The sequence below is a fragment of the Channa argus genome, unplaced genomic scaffold (genome assembly GCF_033026475.1).
Source record: "Channa argus isolate prfri unplaced genomic scaffold, Channa argus male v1.0 Contig032, whole genome shotgun sequence".
NCBI classification, from domain to species: Eukaryota; Metazoa; Chordata; class Actinopteri; order Anabantiformes; family Channidae; genus Channa; species Channa argus.
In genome coordinates this window covers 385,780-403,910 of record NW_027125251.1, presented here as the reverse complement: position 1 = coordinate 403,910, position 18,131 = coordinate 385,780, and the positions used below count along the sequence as shown (strand labels likewise).

Below are 18,131 nucleotides of genomic sequence, written 5' to 3'. Positions count from 1 at the left end.
TACAGACCGGACAGGTTCTCGCATACGTGCTTTTACTTATCTGGTGAAGGACGACAGAAACCAGCACCCTTCTGTGACGCAGCAGGAAGTTTGAGTTTGTTATTGCAGGGGGAAGCCACTTACTGTGTATATTTGACCAAATTTCAGAGACGGGACGGGTAAGAAAGAGATGAGACCATGCAGTGTTTGCTGTAGGTTCTTGGAATATTTTGTTAATTAAAACCCTATACCAAAATTTTGATTGTAAATCTTGCAGTTTTCTGTTTTTGACGTCACAGGTCAGAGCAAAATCCAGCTCGTCGTCCTCCACCCGATCCTCATCCACTTCCGACAACCACTCTTTCCACTCTTGCGGCATTCGCTCTAATAAATCATCACAAAATCGAACAACTCTAGCCTTTTTTATATTAAACCCTTTCATCCTAATTTTACTAAATACCGCAAGAGGGCTAGGAGCCCCTGTCTGGTCTAAAACATCTTTAATCTGATGTAGCGCCTCAGTCAAGATGCCCCGACCGGCCTTACATCCCTCTCGGCCGCTGAGGCAGGGGTTCCCAAAGATGGGCTGGTTTAACACACTTTGTTTTGATGTAATTACACACTCCAACTGGGGCAGGATTTCCACCCATGCCTCAGCCGCCTCCTGGAAGAGTGGACATGTTCCCACAATAGGCCGGCCGAGTGTGACGCTACATAGATTGTAAAAGCCGCACATACCTCTTTTCAGTACATCATCATACAAATAATCCTCCCATATGTTTTTAGTTTTCTGGCTCAGCATTTTCTTAAACAGTTTTATTCTTAATGACTTCAATTTTGCTTTTAAATTACACAGTTTGAGTCCCCCCTTTTTGTACGGCCCGACCAGTGTCTTATGTGCAATTTTCATTGCTCTCCCCTTCCATAGAAAATCCTCAATAGCGCTGCTCAGGCGTACCAGTACATCACTCGGCAGGTGACAAACCTGCATGGTGTAGACAAGTCTCGGCACAATTACTGCATTTATTACAGTGATTTTCCCTTTTAAACCTAATCCCCTCATTCTCCACAGTGCGAGCCTTGATCTACACCCCGCAACCTGCTCTTCCCAGGATCTACGACTGCTGTCTTCTGGTTGTGAGCCCAAATATACACCAAGTACTTTAACCTCAGGCCCGCCCCTTTTAAAATGCTGGCCTTCCTCCCCAAGAACAGTACCAGGCCCCAGGATCAAACTCGATTTGTCCTTATTTACCCGTGCTCCCGCAGCTTGCTCATATGCATCTAGATGTTGCAAAACCCTTCGCAAACTATCCCCATCCCTGACCATGATGTTAATATCATCTGCATATTGTGCTATTTTGAAATCAGTTCCTCTGGGCGACGTGATCCCAATTATTTGAGAGTCAGATATAATTGACTGTGCTAGAGGTTCTGCCACTATTGCATAGAGCATAGCTGATAGGGGGCACCCCTGTCTCACTGATCTTTCTAAGGGGACGGGATCTGTCACGAAGCCATTGCACTTCACGACACTAGTAGCTCGGCTGTACAGTAACTTCATCCACCCTCGAAAAGTTGGGCCGAACCCAAAAACCCCCAGACACTCGAAGAGAAAATCGTGACTCACTCTGTCAAATGCCTTCTCTAGATCTACATTAAGGTATATACCTCCTGTAGCCATTAAATTCTCCAATGAGAATTTTGTTGACAAAATGCAGTCAGCGATATCCCTCCCCGGAATGCTGTAAGTCTGGGTAGGCCCAACTATCGAGCCAATCACTCCCTTAAGCCTGAACCCTAGCACCTTAGCGAGGATCTTATAGTCAGTATTGAGCAGACTAATTGGCCTATAATTTGCCAGGTCATCTCTGGCGCCTTTGTTTTTATAAACTAGAGTGATCACACCCCTTAAAAAAGACTCCGCGCACCTGTTCTCCTCCTGCATGGCAGAGTATAGCCTGCAGAGGACGGGGGCCAGTATGTTGCTGAAATGTTGGTAAAACTCAGCTGAGAGACCATCCACACCCGGGCTTTTAGATGTATTAAGGCTTCCAATCGCTGCTCTCACTTCTTCAATCTGAATGTCACCATCACACAGAGCCGCATCCTCGTGACTGAGGGAGCAGCCAATTTTTCCTAATACTGTGCCCATTTGTGCTTTTTTAATATGTTGTTTGCTAAACAAATTAGCGTAGTAGTCTTGTATTGCTTGTAAAATATCCACTATATCAGTATGTGTGTTTCCATCAAGGTCTTTTATTTCTGGTATGTATGTTTTTGCCTGTTTCCTTTTTTCCAAACCTAGAAAAAAAGCAGTACAGCGCTCCCCTTTCAACATGTGTTGTGCTTTACTGCGGATCATTGCGCCTCTGCATTTTCTCTCATCTAACCGTCTCAGCTGCTCCCTCAATCCAAGATAGACATCCAAGGGACGGTCACACTCAGCCTCAATAAGCTCAAGCTCCTCTTTTAGATGATGTCTCAGCTCAGCCTCCTCTGTCTTTTCCCTCAGCCTCTTCTCTCTGCTCAGAGCGATACAACGCTTTTTAATTTTAAATTTGGTGCGCTCCCACCACTCAATGATATCCACGACATAATCACTCTCATCACATAGAGCAGAGAGAAAAGACTTCATTTTATCTTTAAAAACTTGATCTTCAAGGAGGGAAGTGTTAAAACACCACAGGCCCCCATTCCTTTGCATACCACCCTCCCCTAGAGTCACCTTTAAACAGGCATGATCACTCCAGGAACAAAAACAATATTTACACTCATTTAATTCTTGCACCAAACTCGACGCCAACAAACACAGGTCAATCCTGGATTGCTTTAGCCTGCCCAATACCACTTGCCTGCGCGAATACGCCCGGGTGCCGGGGTTCAGCACTCTCCACGCATCTATCAAATCACACTCATCCATCCATACAAAAACAGCCGATCTACTAATGTCTTGTTTAAATTTATTATTAACTCCTACGTCCGCCTTAGTCAGAGCAACATTCCAATCTCCTATCACTACCGAGCGATCATCTGTCCACCTTTTGCAGCGCTCAAAGAAACCTCTCCTTTCAGGTTCACTGTTCGGACCGTACAAATTCAGAATTCTATATTTTTTATTATAATGTATTATATCAATAACAATTAGTCTACCCTGTCCATCCTTAAAAATCTCCACAATACTCTCACACACACCCGGCTTTACAAAAATTGCCACTCCAGCAGTTTTGTTTGAGGAGAGGGAGTAAAAGAGCTCCCCTCTCCAAAAAGATTTTATAGTGTCTATTTTGTCCATGGACCACCTACATTCCTGGACACACAAGATGTCGCATGCCATTTCTCCACAGAGTTGCTCTATTTTCCCAATATTTGTTAACCCGTTTAAATTTTGCGATTGAAGCAGCATTATCAAGTAAACACCGATTAAAAAGGTCATTTCCTAAGCTGTTTTTTCCCTTTGCCTCTATTCCCTCCCTCACTCCTCCCTGATTTCTCTTGCTGTGGACGTTTTCTAACCTGCTTTATCTGCTGAACATCCATCTCCGAATCTGACTCTATACTGTCAGCCTGGGGAGCCAGCAGGGCAGCATCCGAGTCTTCCTCTCTAGGGGCGGGTGGTATTCCATTATGAGAGGGGACCTTCTGTGAAGCGAGCCAAGATGGGCTCAGCCAACCCCCTTCAGGGTGACCCGCCCTATCCCCGCTCCACTCTGCCAGCACTTGATCCATACTAGATCCCAACACATCCTCTCTTTCACTCCCATGTTCCTCCCGCACAGGCAGGTCACCGCCCTGCGTCTCCAACACCACCTCATCCTCCTGTTCACTCTCGCTGCCCATATTCAGCTCTGGCTCCTCTACAGGTCTAACCTCACTCCTGTCATCCTCGGAGATGGATTCCCTGCTACCCTCCCCATTCCCTTCATCTATATTTTTACATTGACATTCCTCTGTGGAGCTATGACATTCCATACATCTGTGCATCCTGGCATCACACTCACGTGCATAATGTCCCTGTTTATTACATTTAAAACAGGTGAAATCCGGACAGTCCCTCACGATGTGTCCCGGCTGTAAGCACATCCGACAAACTTTCACTTGATTATTGTGAATTACTCTAAAATACTCCGGACCATTAGCTGTCATGAATTTCGCTGAGTAGGGCAGTGACTGCACAGTTTCATTAAACTTTACCTTCATATATCTTGTACCGTCCGCCACATCAGTCCCGGGCCACATCCTCCTTTTAATAGGCGAGATCGCTCTCACTCCCCACACGTCCAGTTTTTCCATAATTTCCTCGTCCGTTATATACGCCGGCAAATTCAAAAAAGACACCACCAGTTCATCAATTGCTAATGTTTTTACCATTACCACCGCTTTACCAACTTTAAATCCATCCAGTAGCCTTTTCTTTCCAGCTTCACTTTTTACCGTCACCTCATATTTATTCGATCCGGTCTCACGCAGCGCAACTATGCCTCCACACACATCACGTATTGCTCGTAACAGTTCCATCGTTTTCACCTTCTCTTCACCAACCACCTCTGCCAATACAGTCAAATCTTTTTCGTACCTTTTTTCTCTCATTGTCTCCCGTCTTCCGCTCATCTCCGTCTGCATCCTCGCCCGTTCCTCCTGATGTTTTCCATCCACACAAATGCCATCAATCTCCAACCTATTCTGCCGCTGCTCTCCGACCAAATCCACTCCTTTCCCCGTCCTCTTTGCTGAAGTAATCCTCTGCATTGACAAGCCCGGAACTTGCCCGCCATTTCTCTTCTCTCCCTGCTCCACGGCCTGGCGTTTGCTTCCTCCCGCTCCGTACTCTATTTCGGCTGGCATTGCCGTTTCCCCCCGACATCTCATGGTAGGAGCCACAATTTTCACAGCGTCCTCCGTCAATTTACCTCGTCTTTCTCCGCCATTCTCCATTTTACGTAGCTTGGCGAATCGAGTAACACTCGGCAAAAAAACAAAACCAAAATAAAATAAAAAAGAAAAAGGCAAAATGAAAGCGCCCCCGAACGGAGCAACTCCGCCGGGGGGATTAGTAACATAAACAAAATCGAAATCTCTATACTATTTAGTTAAATTACGACAAAAAACACAAGCAAACTGAAAAAGCCCGCCAAAACAGGCTCATGCGCGGGTCCGTCACTGCTCGCTCTAGAGAGAAACCACACCTCTGTCTGCAACCAGGTTTGGGAACCAAAAACAGCAAACAGGTGCTGCTGCCAGAAAGAGCCTCGCTAGCTGTTGGGAACCGTACTTTTAAAACTCCAGGAAGTGTAGGATGGACCAATCAGCTTCCTGTACTGCCCCCCAATCCGGCCAATCAGGCAGGGCACCTATAAGAACAACAAAAAAAAAAAAACACATATGGCCAGGACCGTAACATGGTCTACTAGTAATGAAGCACGATGGTTGACAAACCAATAAAGTATCAAAATAGCAATGAAAGAACAAAATTTGATGAAAATATGGAACAATTTCTATGAATAAATAGGCAGTAACACCAGCTTGTGCTGCCCGTAAACCCAAGCAAAAAAGCTTACAGCACCTGGTATTCCCAGGCGGTCTTCGAACCAAGTACTAACTAGGCCCGGCCTTATTTGGCTGCCGAGATCGGACGAGATCGGGCGCTTAGAGAGCGGTGTGGCCGTAAGCTGCATTTGACATCATCAACAGCTCCTAAAAACGCTGGAGAAGCAGAATGCATGACACTCGCTAAGAAGAAGATAAATGTGGCAAAGTACTAAAACGGTACTGGTCTAGTAGTAAAGAAGCATAATGGTTGACAAACCAATAAAGTAGCAAAACAGCAATGAAATAACAAAATTTGATGAAAATATAGAACAATTTCTATGAATAAATAGGCAGTAACACCAGCTTGTGCTGCCCGTAAACCCAAGCAAAAAAGCTTACAGCACCTGGTATTCCCAGGCTGTCTTCCTACCATGTACTAACCAGGCCCGGCTCTATTTGGCTGCCGAGATCGGACGTGATCGGGCGCTTAGAGAGCGGTGTGGCCGTAAGCTGCATTTGACATCATCAACAGCTCTTAAAAACGCTGGAGAAGCAGAATGCATGACACTTGCTAAGAAGAAGATAAATGTGGCAAAGTACAAAGTACTATAACTGTACTGGTCTGTTACGCCCCTGTCTAGGGGGTCAGGGTGAAACATACAAAGATAAATTTGCATGTTCCCTCTCCGATCCTCAAACCAAAATCCAGGATTGAGATGTTCCAACAGAATGATATTTATTTTAAACGAAAGAAAGTGTCAAACAAAACATGACACTACAACTCAGGGCGAACCAAGGCCAACATAATAAACAAAATAAGCCATTTCCCACAGAAAGCGCTAGGTAGCCTGATAGAAATAGACAAACCAAAAGACAGTCGCTAACCCTAACTCCCTAATGTGAAAACAGTCCAAAGAAAATGGCAGTTCACCCCTACAGATTTAATACTATTTACAAAATATACAATTTATAAACAAAACCACGGCACAAAACCTAACAATTCAAAAATGCTAAATAAGGTTTGGAAACCAAGAACAGCAAACAGGTGCTGATGCCAGAAAGAGCCTCGCTAGCTGTTGGGAACCGTACTTTTAAAACTCCAGGAAGTGTAGGATGGACCAATCAGCTTCCTGTACTTCCCCCAAATCCGGCCAATCAGGCAGGGCACCTATAAGAACAAGAAAATAAAAACAACACATATGGCCAGGACCGTAACATGGTCTACTAGTAATGAAGCACGATGGTTGGCAAACCAATAAAGTAGCAAAACAGCAATGAAAGAACAAAATTTGATGAAAATATAGAACAATTTCTATGAATAAATAGGCAGTAACACCAGCTTGTGCTGCCCGTAAACCCAAGCAAAAAAGCTTACAGCACCTGGTATTCCCAGGCGGTCTTCCTACCAAGTACTAACCAGGCCCGGCTCTATTTGGCTGCCGAGATCGGACGAGATCGGGCGCTTAGAGAGCGGTGTGGCCGTAAGCTGCATTTGACATCATCAACAGCTCTTAAAAACGCTGGAGAAGCAGAATGCATGACACTTGCTAAGAAGAAGATAAATGTGGCAAAGTACAAAGTACTATAACTGTACTGGTCTGTTACGCCCCTGTCTAGGGGCTCAGGGTGCAACATACAAAGATAAATTTGCATGTTCCCTCTCCGATCCCCTAACCAAAATCCAGGATCGAGATGTTCCAACAGAATGATATTTATTTTAAACGAAAGAAAGTGTCAAACAAAACATGACACTACAACTCAGGGCGAACCAAGGCCAACATAATAAACAAAATAAGCCATTTCCCACAGAAAGTGCTAGCTAGCCTGATAGAAATAAACAAACCAAAAGACAGTCGCTAACCCTAACTCCCTAATGTGAAAACAGTCCAAAGAAAATGGCAGTTCACCCCTACAGATTTAATACTATTTACAAAATATACAATTTATAAACAAAACCACGGCACAAAACCTAACAATTCAAAAATGCTAAATAAGGTTTAGAAACCAAGAACAGCAAACAGGTGCTGATGCCAGAAAGAGCCTCGCTAGCTGTTGGGAACCGTACTTTTAAAACTCCAGGAAGTGTAGGATGGACCAATCAGCTTCCTGTACTGCCCCCCAATCCGGCCAATCAGGCAGGGCACCTATAAGAACAAGAAAATAAAAACAACACATATGGCCAGGACCGTAACATGGTCTACTAGTAATGAAGCACGATGGTTGGCAAACCAATAAAGTAGCAAAACAGCAATGAAAGAACAAAATTTGATGAAAATATAGAACAATTTCTATGAATTAATAGGCAGTAACACCAGCTTGTGCTGCCCGTAAACCCAAGCAAAAAAGCTTACAGCACCTGGTATTCCCAGGCGGTCTTCCTACCAAGTACTAACCAGGCCCGGCTCTATTTGGCTGCCGAGATCGGACGAGATCGGGCGCTTAGAGAGCGGTGTGGCCGTAAGCTGCATTTGACATCATCAACAGCTCTTAAAAACGCTGGAGAAGCAGAATGCATGACACTTGCTAAGAAGAAGATAAATGTGGCAAAGTACAAAGTACTATAACTGTACTGGTCTGTTACGCCCCTGTCTAGGGGGTCAGGGTGAAACATACAAAGATAAATTTGCATGTTCCCTCTCCGATCCTCAAACCAAAATCCAGGATTGAGATGTTCCAACAGAATGATATTTATTTTAAACGAAAGAAAGTGTCAAACAAAACATGACACTACAACTCAGGGCGAACCAAGGCCAACATAATAAACAAAATAATCCATTTCCCACAGAAAGTGCTAGCTAGCATGATAGAAATAAACAAACCAAAAGACAGTCGCTAACCCTAACTCCCTAATGTGAAAACAAGAGAAAACAATCAAAAGAAAATGGCAGTCCACCCCTACAGATTTAATACTATTTACAAAATATACAATTTATAAACAAAACCACGGCACAAAACCTAACAATTCAAAAATGCTAAATAAGATTTGGAAACCAAGAACAGCAAACAGGTGCTACTGCCAGAAAGAGCCTCGCTAGCTGTTGGGAACCGTACTTTTAAAACTCCAGGAAGTGTAGCATGGACCAATCAGCTTCCTGTACTTCCCCCAAATCCGGCCAATCAGGCAGGGCACCTATAAGAACAAGAAAATAAAAACAACACATATGGCCAGGACCGTAACATGGTCTACTAGTAATGAAGCACGATGGTTGGCAAACCATTAAAGTAGCAAAACAGCAATGAAAGAACAAAATTTGATGAAAATATAGAACAATTTCTATGAATAAATAGGCAGTAACACCAGCTTGTGCTGCCCGTAAACCCAAGCAAAAAAGCTTACAGCACCTGGTATTCCCAGGCGGTCTTCCTACCAAGTACTAACCAGGCCCGGCCCTATTTGGCTGCCGAGATCGGACGAGATCGGGCGCTCAGAGAGCGGTGTGGCCGTAAGCTGCATTTGACATCATCAACAGCTCTTAAAAACGCTGGAGAAGCAGAATGCATGACACTTGCTAAGAAGAAGATAAATGTGGCAAAGTACAAAGTACTATAACTGTACTGGTCGGTTACGCCCCTGTCTAGGGGCTCAGGGTGCAACATACAAAGATAAATTAGCATGTTCCCTCTCCAATCCCCAAACCAAAATCCAGGATCGAGATGTTCCAACAGAATGATATTTATTTTAAAAGAAAGAAAGTGTCAAACAAAACATGACACTACAACTCAGGGCGAACCAAGGCCAACATAATAAACAAAATAAGCCATTTCCCACAGAAAGTGCTAGCTAGCCTGATAGAAATAAACAAACCAAAAGACAGTCGCTAACCCTAACTCCCTAATGTGAAAACAAGAGAAAACAATCAAAAGAAAATGGCTGTTCACCCCTACAGATTTAATACTATTTACAAAAATATACAATTTATAAACAAAACCACGGCACAAAACCTAACAATTCAAAAATGCTAAATAAGATTTGGAAACCAAGAACAGCAAACAGGTGCTAATGCCAGAAAGAGCCTCGCTAGCTGTTGGGAACCGTACTTTTAAAACTCCAGGAAGTGTAGGATGGACCAATCAGCTTCCTGTACTGCCCCCAAATCCGGCCAATCAGGCAGGGCACCTATAAGAACAAGAAAATAAAAACAACACATATGGCCAGGACCGTAACATGGTCTACTAGTAATGAAGCACGATGGTTGGCAAACCAATAAAGTAGCAAAACAGCAATGAAAGAACAAAATTTGATGAAAATATAGGACAATTTCTATGAATAAATAGGCAGTAACACCAGCTTCTGCTGCCCGTAAACCCAAGCAAAAAAGCTTACAGCACCATGTATTCCCAGGCGGTCTTCCTACCAAGTACTAACCAGGCCCGGCCCTATTTGGCTGCCGAGATCGGACGAGATCGGGCGCTCAGAGAGCGGTGTGGCCGTAAGCTGCATTTGACATCATCAACAGCTCTTAAAAACGCTGGAGAAGCAGAATGCATGACACTTGCTAAGAAGAAGATAAATGTGGCAAAGTACAAAGTACTATAACTGTACTGGTCGGTTACGCCCCTGTCTAAGGGCTCAGGGTGCAACATACAAAGATAAATTAGCATGTTCCCTCTCCGATCCCCAAACCAAAATCCAGGATCGAGATGTTCCAACAGAATGATATTTATTTTAAACGAAAGAAAGTGTCAATCAAAACATGACACTACAACTCAGGGCGAACCAAGGCCAACATAATAAACAAAATAAGCCATTTCCCACAGAAAGTGCTAGCTAGCCTGATAGAAATAAACAAACCAAAAGACAGTCGCTAACCCTAACTCCCTAATGTGAAAACAAGAGAAAACAATCAAAAGAAAATGGCAGTCCACCCCTACAGATTTAATACTATTTACAAAATATACAATTTATAAACAAAACCACGGCACAAAACCAAACAATTCAAAAATGCTAAATAAGGTTTGGAAAGCAAGAACAGCAAACAGGTGCTGCTGCCAGAAAGAGCCTCGCTAGCTGTTGGGAACCGTACTTTTAAAACTCCAGGAAGTGTAGGATGGACCAATCAGCTTCCTGTACTTCCCCCAAATCCGGCCAATCAGGCAGGGCACCTATAAGAACAAGAAAATAAAAACAACACATATGGCCAGGACGGTAACATGGTCTATTAGTAATGAAGCACGATGGTTGACAAACCAATAAAGTAGCAAAACAGCAATGAAAGAACAAAATTTGATGAAAATATAGAACAATTTCTATGAATAAATAGGATGTAACACCAGCTTGTGCTGCCCGTAAACCCAAGCAAAAAAGCTTACAGCACCTGGTATTCCCAGGCGGTCTTCCTACCAAGTACTAACCAGGCCCGGCCCTATTTGGCTGCCGAGATCGGACGAGATCGGGCGAGATCGGGCGCTTAGAGAGCGGGGTGGCCGTAAGCTGCATTTGACATCATCAACAGCTCTCAAAAACGCTAGAGAAGCAGAATGCATGACACTTGTTAAGAAGAAGATAAATGTGGCAAAGTACAAAGTACTATGACTGTACTGGTCTGTTACGCCCCTGTCTAGGGGGTCAGGGTGAAACATACAAAGATAAATTAGCATGTTCCCTCTCCGATCCCCAAACCAAAATCCAGGATTGAGATGTTCCAACAGAATGATATTTATTTTAAACGAAAGAAAGTGTCAAACAAAACATGACACTACAACTCAGGGCGAACCAAGGCCAACATAATAAACAAAATAAGCCATTTCCCACAGAAAGTGCTAGCTAGCCTGATAGAAATAAACAAACCAAAAGACAGTCGCTAACCCTAACTCCCTAATGTGAAAACAGTCCAAAGAAAATGGCAGTTCACCCCTACAGATTTAATACTATTTACAAAATATACAATTTATAAACAAAACCACGGCATAAAACCTAACAATTCAAAAATGCTAAATAAGGTTTGGAAACCAAGAACAGCAAACAGGTGCTGCTGCCAGAAAGAGCCTCGCTAGCTGTTGGGAACCGTACTTTTAAAACTCCAGGAAGTGTAGGATGGACCAATCAGCTTCCTGTACTGCCCCCCAATCCGGCCAATCAGGCAGGGCACCTATAAGAACAACAAAATAAAAACAACACATATGGCCAGGACCGTAACATGGTCTACTAGTAATGAAGCACGATGGTTGACAAACCAATAAAGTAGCAAAACAGCAATGAAAGAACAAAATTTGATGAAAATATAGAACAATTTCTATGAATAAATAGGCAGTAACACCAGCTTGTGCTGCCCGTAAACCCAAGCAAAGAAGCTTACAGCATGTGGTATTCCCAGGCGGTCTTCCTACCAAGTACTAACCAGGCCCGGCTCTATTTGGCTGCCGAGATCGGACGAGATCGGGCGCTTAGAGAGCGGTGTGGCCGTAAGCTGCATTTGACATCATCAACAGCTCTTAAAAACGCTGGAGAAGCAGAATGCATGACACTTGCTAAGAAGAAGATAAATGTGGCAAAGTACAAAGTACTATAATTGTACTGGTCCTTTACGCCCCTGTCTAGGGGGTCAGGGTGCAACATACAAAGATAAATTAGCATGTTCCCTCTCCGATCCCCAAACCAAAATCCAGGATCGAGATGTTCCAACAGAATGATATTTATTTTAAACGAAAGAAAGTATCAAACAAAACATGACACTACAACTCAGGGCGAACCAAGGCCAACATAATAAACAAAATAAGCCATTTCCCACAGAAAGTGCTAGCTAGCCTGATAGAAATAAACAAACCAAAAGACAGTCGCTAACCCTAACTCCCTAATGTGAAAACAGTCCAAAGAAAATGGCAGTTCACCCCTACAGATTTAATACTATTTACAAAATATACAATTTATAAACAAAACCACGGCATAAAACCTAACAATTCAAAAATGCTAAATAAGGTTTGGAAACCAAGAACAGCAAACAGGTGCTGCTGCCAGAAAGAGCCTCGCTAGCTGTTGGGAACCGTACTTTTAAAACTCCAGGAAGTGTAGGATGGACCAATCAGCTTCCTGTACTGCCCCCCAATCCGGCCAATCAGGCAGGGCACCTATAAGAACAACAAAATAAAAACAACACATATGGCCAGGACCGTAACATGGTCTACTAGTAATGAAGCACGATGGTTGACAAACCAATAAAGTAGCAAAACAGCAATGAAAGAACAAAATTTGATGAAAATATAGAACAATTTCTATGAATAAATAGGCAGTAACACCAGCTTGTGCTGCCCGTAAACCCAAGCAAAAAAGCTTACAGCACCTGGTATTCCCAGGCGGTCTTCCTACCAAGTACTAACCAGGCCCGGCTCTATTTGGCTGCCGAGATCGGACGTGATCGGGCGCTTAGAGAGCGGTGTGGCCGTAAGCTGCATTTGACATCATCAACAGCTCTTAAAAACGCTGGAGAAGCAGAATGCATGACACTTGCTAAGAAGAAGATAAATGTTGCAAAGTACAAAGTACTATAACTGTACAGGTCTGTTACGCCCCTGTCTAGGGGGTCAGGGTGCAACATACAAAGATAAATTAGCATGTTCCCTCTCCGATCCCCAAACCAAAATCCAGGATCGAGATGTTCCAACAGAATGATATTTATTTTAAACGAAAGAAAGTGTCAAACAAAACATGACACTACAACTCAGGGCGAACCAAGGCCAACATAATAAACAAAATAAGCCATTTCCCACAGAAAGTGCTAGCTAGCCTGATAGAAATAAACAAACCAAAAGACAGTCGCTAACCAACTGTGCTGTTGACCTACAGGGTACCGGTGGAAATTGGACTACTGTTGGTCGAAGACGAAGAAGAAGAGGAGGAAGGTGTGTTCGTAGGCAAAGAGAGAAGAGGAAAGCTAAGAATGTAGGACTGACAGTAGGGACTTTGAATGTTGGTACTATGACAGGGAAGGCTAGGGAGTTGATCGACATGATGCAGAGAAGGAAGGTGGACATACTGTGTGTCCAGGAGACCAGGTGGAAAGGTAGCAAGGCTAGAAGCTTAGGAGCAGGGTTCAAGTTGTTTTACCATGGGTCAGATAGGAAGAGAAATGGAGTAGGAGTTATATTGAAAGAGGATTTTGTGAGGAATGTTCTAGAGGTGAAAAGAGTATCAGACAGGTTGATGAGTCTGAAGCTGGAAGTTGAAGGGGTGATGTTCAATGTTGTGAGTGGTTATGCCCCACAGGTAGGATGTGAGTTAGAAGAGAAGGAGAAATTCTGGAGTGAGTTAGATGAAGTGATGCAGAGCATCCCCAGAGGTGAGAGAGTTGTCATTGGTGCAGATTTCAATGGGCATGTAGGTGAAGGGAACAGAGGTGATAAGACTGTTATGGGCAGGTTTGGTGTTCAGGACAGGAACGCAGAAGGTCAGATGGTGGTTGACTTTGCAAAGAGGATGGAAATGGCTGTAGTAAACACTTTCTTTCAGAAGAGGCAGGAACATAGGGTGACGTACAAGAGCGGAGGGAGAAGCACTCAGGTAGACTACATCTTGTGTAGACGTTGTAATCTGAAAGAGATCAGTGACTGTAAAGCATTGGTAGGGGAGAGTGTAGCCAGACAACACAGGATGGTGGTGTGTAAAATGATGCTGGTGGTGAGGAAGATAAGGAGGACTAAGGCAGAGCAGCGGACAAAGTGGTGGAAGTTGAAAAAGGAAGAATGTCGTTTAGTTTTCAGGGAGGAGCTGAGACAGACTCTGGGTGGTTTAGAGGTGCTTCCAGATGACTGGACTACTACAGCTAATTTGATCAGGGAGACAGGTAGGAGGGTACTCGGTGTGTCATCTGGAAAGAGGAAAGCGGACAAGGAGACTTGGTGGTGGAACGAGGAAGTTCAGGAGTGTATACAGAGAAAGAGGTTAGCTAAGAAGAAGTGGGACACTGAGAGGACTGAAGAGAGTAGACAGGAGTACAGGGAGATACAGCGTAAGGTGAAGATAGAGGTGGCACAGGCCAAACAAAGAGCATATGAGGACTTGTATGCTAGGTTGGACACTAAAGAGGGAGAGGTGGATTTGTACAGGTTGGCCAGACAAAGAGATAGAGATGGAAAGGATGTGCAGCAGGTTAGGGTGATTAAAGATAAGGATGGAAATGTATTGACAGGTGCCAGGAGTGTGATGGGAAGATGGAAGGAGTACTTTGAAGAGTTGATGAACGAGGAAAATGAAAGGGAACGAAGAGTAGAAGAGGTGACTGTTGTGGAGCAGGAAGTAGCAAAGATTAGTAAGAGTGAAGTGAGGAGGACATTGAAGAGGATGAAGAGTGGAAAGGCAGTTGGTCCTGATGACATACCTGTGGAGGTATGGAAGTGTCTAGGAGAGGCGGCAGTAGAGTTTTTGACTAGTTTGTTTAACAAGATCTTGGAGAGTGAGAGGATGCCAGAGGACTGGAGGAAAAGTGTACTGGTACCAATTTTTAAGAACAAGGGAGATGTGCAGAGCTGTGGCAACTACAGAGGAATAAAGCTGATGAGTCACACAATGAAGTTGTGGGAAAGAGTAGTGGAAGCTCGGCTAAGGGCAGAGGTGAGTATTTGTGAGCAGCAATATGATTTCATGCCTAGAAAGAGTACAACAGATGCAGTATTTGCTTTGAGGACGCTGATGGAGAAGTACAGAGAGGGTCATAGGGAGTTGCATTGTGTCTGCGTAGATTTAGAGAAAGCGTATGACAGGGTGCCGAGAGAGGAGCTGTGGTATTGTATGAGGACGTCTGGAGTGTCAGAGGTATGTTAGAGTGGTGCAGGACATGTATGAGAGCTGTAAGACAGTGGTGAGGTGCTGTAGGTGTGACAGAGGAGTTCAAGGTGGAGGTGGGTCTGCATCAAGGATCGGCTTTGAGCCCCTTCTTGTTTGCTCTGGTGATGGACAGACTGACAGATGAGATTAGACAAGAATCTCCCTGGACTATGATGTTTGCAGATGACATTGTTATTTGTAGTGAGAGCAGGGAGCAGGTGGAGGAAAATCTAGAGTGGTGGAGGTCTGCTCTGGAAAACAGAGGAATGAAGCTTAGCCGCAGCAAGACAGAATACATGTGTGTGAATGAGAGGGACCCAGGTGGAACGGTGAGGTTACAGGGAGCAGAGGTGAAGAAGGTGCAGGACTTTAAGTATTTAGGGTCAACGGTTCAGAGCAACGGTGAGTGTGGAAAAGAGGTGAAGAGGCGAGTGCAGGCAGGTTGGAACGGGTGGAGAAAAGTGTCAGGTGTGTTGTGTGATAAAAGAGTCTCAGCGAGAATGAAAGGAAAGGTGTTCAAGACGGTGGTGAGACCAGCAATGTTGTTCGGCTTAGAGACAGTGGCACTGAAGAAAAGACAGGAGGCAGAGCTGGAGGTAGCAGAGCTTAAGATGTTGAGGTTCTCTTTGGGAGTGACGAGGATGGACAGGATCAGGAGTGAGTACATCAGAGGGACAGCTCATGTTAGATGTTTTGGAGATAAAGTCAGAGAGGCCAGATTGAGGTGGTTTGGACATGTTCAGAGGAGAAACTGTGAATATATCGGTAGAAGGATGCTGAGGTTGGAGCTGCCAGGCAGGAGGTCTAGAGGAAGACCAAAGAGGAGATTTATGGATGTAGTGAGGGAGGACATGAAGTTAGTTGGTGTGAGAGAAGAGGATGTAGAGGACAGAGTTAGATGGAGGCACATGATTCGCTGTGGCGACCCCTGAAAGGGAGCAGCCGAAAGGAAAGAAGAAGAAGGCCGAATCAACAAATATGCTTGTTTCTGCCAAATGCAGCAAAATACTGAAAGGAAAGTGGGTTTACCTTCATATTTGACCCAGAACAACTCAGTTCAGCATAGAAATATCATTGCAACAGCTTTTATTTAGCCAGAAATCAAGAGTGGAAGTTTTTATGCGCTTAAAAGCATTTTCAGGCCGAATGAGCTGATTTCTGCCAATTGCAGGAAAATACTGAAAGGAAAGTGGGTTTGCCTTCATTTTTGACCCAGAAAAACTCAGTTCATCATGGAAATATCATCGCAACATCTTTTATGTAGCCAGAAATCAAGAGTGTAAGTTTTTATGCGCTTAAAAGCATTTTCAGGCCGAATGAGCAAATATGCTTGTTTCTGCCAAATGCAGCAAAATACTGAAAGGAAAGTGGGTTTGCCTTCATATTTGACCCAGAACAACTCAGTTCAGCATCGCAATATCATAGCAACAGCTTTTATTTAGCCAGAAATCAAGAGTGTACGTTTTTATGCGCTTAAAAGCATTTTCAGGCCGAATGTGCAAATATGCTTGTTTCTGCCAAATGCAGCAAAATACTAAAAGGAAAGTGGGTTCGCCTTCATATTTGACCGCGAACAACTCAGTTCAGCATGGAAATATCATTGCAACAGGTTTTATTTAGCCAGAAATCAAGAGTGTAAGATTTTATGCGCTTAAAAGCATTTTCAGGCCTAATGAGCAAATATGCTTGTTTCTGCCAAATGTAGCAAATTACTGAAAGGAAAGTGGGTTTGCCTTTATTTTTGACCCAGAACAACTCAGTTCAGCATGGAAATATCATGCAACAGCTTTTATTTATTCAGAAATTAAGAGTGTAAGTTTTTATGCGCTTAAAAGCATTTTCAGGCCGAATGAGCTTGTTTCTGCCAAATGCAGCAAAATACTGAAAGGAAAGTGGGTTTGCCTTCATATTTGACCCAGAACAACTCAGTTCAGCATGGAAATATCATCGCAACATCTTTTATGTAGCCAGAAATCAAGAGTGTAAGTTTTTATGTGCTTAAAAGCATTTTCAGGCCGAATGAGCAAATATGCTTGTTTCTGCCAAATGCAGCAAAATACTGAAAGGAAAGTGGGTTTGCCTTCATATTTGACCCAGAACAACTCAGTTCAGCATGGAAATATCATTGCTACAGCTTTTATTTAGCCAGAAATCAAAAGTGTAAGTTTTTATGTGCTTAAAAGCATCTTCAGGCCGAATGAGCTGATTTCTGCCAATTGCAGCAAAACACTCAAAGGAAAGTGGGTTTGCCTTCATATTTGAGCCAGAACAACTCAGTTCAGCATGGAAATATCATTGCTACAGCTTTTATTTAGCCAGAAATCAAGAGTGTACGTTTTTATGCGCTTAAAAGCATTTTCAGGCCGAATGAGCTGATTTCTGCCAATTGCAGCAAAATACTGAAAGGAAAGTGGGTTTGGCTTTATATTTGACACAGAACAACTCAGTTCATCATGGAAATATCATTGCAACAGCTTTTATTTAGACAGAAATCAAGAGTGTAAGTTTTTATGCGCTTAAAAGCATTTTCAGGCCGAATGAGCTGATTTCTGCCAATTGCAGCAAAATACTGAAAGGAAAGTGGGTTTGCCTTCATATTTGACGCAGAACAACTCAGTTCAGCATGGAAATATCATTGCAACAGCTTTTATTTAGCCAGAAATCAAGAGTGTAAGTTTTTATGCGCTTAAAAGCATTTTCAGGCCGAATGAGCTGATTTCTGCCAATTGCAGCAAAATACTGAAAGGAAAGTGGGTTTGCCTTCATTTTTGACCCAGAACAACTCAGTTCAGCATGGAAATATCATTGCTACAGCTTTTATTTAGCCAGAAATCAAGAGTGTAAGTTTTTATGCGCTTAAAAGCAT

At 43.5% G+C, this 18,131-nt stretch overlaps 9 pseudogenes; all 9 read right to left on the bottom strand.

Moving 5' to 3' along the window:
* Window positions 1-5,530: 5,530 nt before the first annotated feature.
* Window positions 5,531-5,649, bottom strand: LOC137117029 (5S ribosomal RNA; annotated as a pseudogene).
* A 251-nt stretch (window positions 5,650-5,900) lies between these two features.
* On the bottom strand, window positions 5,901-6,019 carry LOC137117022 (5S ribosomal RNA; annotated as a pseudogene).
* Window positions 6,020-6,876: 857 nt separating this feature from the next.
* On the bottom strand, window positions 6,877-6,995 carry LOC137116790 (5S ribosomal RNA; annotated as a pseudogene).
* Window positions 6,996-7,852: 857 nt separating this feature from the next.
* LOC137116789 (5S ribosomal RNA) lies at window positions 7,853-7,971 on the bottom strand (annotated as a pseudogene).
* An 867-nt stretch (window positions 7,972-8,838) lies between these two features.
* LOC137116910 (5S ribosomal RNA) lies at window positions 8,839-8,957 on the bottom strand (annotated as a pseudogene).
* Window positions 8,958-9,825: 868 nt separating this feature from the next.
* On the bottom strand, window positions 9,826-9,944 carry LOC137117007 (5S ribosomal RNA; annotated as a pseudogene).
* An 867-nt stretch (window positions 9,945-10,811) lies between these two features.
* Window positions 10,812-10,940, bottom strand: LOC137117035 (5S ribosomal RNA; annotated as a pseudogene).
* An 857-nt stretch (window positions 10,941-11,797) lies between these two features.
* LOC137117014 (5S ribosomal RNA) lies at window positions 11,798-11,916 on the bottom strand (annotated as a pseudogene).
* An 857-nt stretch (window positions 11,917-12,773) lies between these two features.
* LOC137116884 (5S ribosomal RNA) lies at window positions 12,774-12,892 on the bottom strand (annotated as a pseudogene).
* Window positions 12,893-18,131: the final 5,239 nt, after the last annotated feature.